We start from the raw sequence: 1,685 nt of genomic DNA, 5'->3' as shown, positions 1-1,685 counted from the left end.
AAAAAAAAAAAAAAGAATGAATACATGCAGAATTGATCTAAACCCAACCTGCAGAGAGAGGCCAAAGCATGCATCAAAACTGTTCAGCTGGTCCCCACCCACATCAGCCAAGTCCTCAGACATGTGGGCAAAAATAAATGATTGCTACTTTTGGAATAGCCACCACAATAGCCCATATGCTAGGCTGTCAAGCAAGTCTCAACAAATTTTGAAGAACTGAGATCCTACAAAGTATGAGCACGGTGGAATTAAACTAGAAGTCAACAACAAAAAAGATAACTCGAAATTTACAATTGTTTGGAGATTTAACCACACATCTCTAAATAACTCCTAGGTCAGAGAAAAAAAAAAAAATCAGAGTGGAAATTAGAAAATATTTTGAACCGAGTGCTAATGAACATACCTGAAAAAATGTTGTGGGATGCAGCTAAAGCAGTGCCGAGAGGGAAAGGCATAGCTTTGAATGCCTATATGAAAAATGAAATAAAGCTTAAGGTATTGTTATTTCAGATGCTGAGTTTTGGGGTCTCTTTTCTTGTGCAGCAATAGCTGATTGCTATGATGAGTAGCATTTATATTGCATTGACTATGTGGCAGACCCAAGTAAACAGAACTACACAGGTTATGTGAATAGCCAGTAAGGAGTAAAGTCAGAATTCAAATCCAGATTGACTCCGGAGTTAGGCTCTCAGCACCGTGCTATACTTCTCCTAGAGGAGAAGCCTAAAGATCACGACATTGTGATAAATGCTATTAATTCACAGAAGTGGGTGGACCTAACTGTGAGGATTGGAAAACACATCCAGAAAGAAGTGATGCTTGACCTGACAGTTAAGAGAAAGTGAAGGCTGTTGGAAAGGTTACGCAGAGGCCCATGGGCATGAACGACATAGCCCATTGTTCAGTGTGGCTGGCCCATACAGTGAGCATGAGTTGTGTCAAAAAATGAGAATGAAGACGTAGTGCAGATCTGATTCAAGCCTGGCTAAAGAGGGAGATGATCTGATTATATTTGTACCTCAGCAAGATCCATCTGTAGTATGTGGAGGATTGGAAGGGGGATACAATGCAAAAATTCCAGTTAAGAGGCCATGAAAGGGCTGGGCACTGTGGCTCACACCTATAATACCAGCACTTTTGAGGGCTGAGACAGGCTGAGACAGGCCACTTGAGGTCAGGAGTTTGAGACCAGCCTGGCCAACATGGTGAAATCCCATCTCTACTAAAAATACAAAAATTAGCTGGGTATGGTGGTACACACCTGTAGTCCCAGCTACTTGGGAGGCTGAGGCAGGAGAATTGCTTGAACCCGAGAGGCAGAGGTTGCAGTGAGGTGAGATTGTGCCACTGCACTCCAGCCTGGGCAACAAAGTGAGACCTTGTCTCAAAAAAAAAGGTAGGGATTGGTGGCTTACGCCCGTAATCACAGCACTTTGGGAGGCCGAGGCGGGTGGATCACGAGGTCAGGAGATCGAAACCATCCTGGCAAACATGGTAAAACCCCGTCTCTAGTAAAAATACAAAACAATCAGCCAGGCATGGTGGCAGGCACCTGTAGTCCCAGCTACTCAGGAGGTTGAGGCAGGAGAATGGCATGAACCTGGAAGGCGGAGCTTGCAGTGAGCGGAGATCATGCCATTGCACTCCAGCCTGGGTGACAGAGCCAGACTCCATCTCAAAAAAAG

This window comes from Mandrillus leucophaeus, unplaced genomic scaffold, assembly GCF_000951045.1.
Source record: "Mandrillus leucophaeus isolate KB7577 unplaced genomic scaffold, Mleu.le_1.0 Scaffold230, whole genome shotgun sequence".
Classification (NCBI taxonomy): Eukaryota; Metazoa; Chordata; class Mammalia; order Primates; family Cercopithecidae; genus Mandrillus; species Mandrillus leucophaeus.
Note: the sequence above shows the minus strand (reverse complement) of the source record.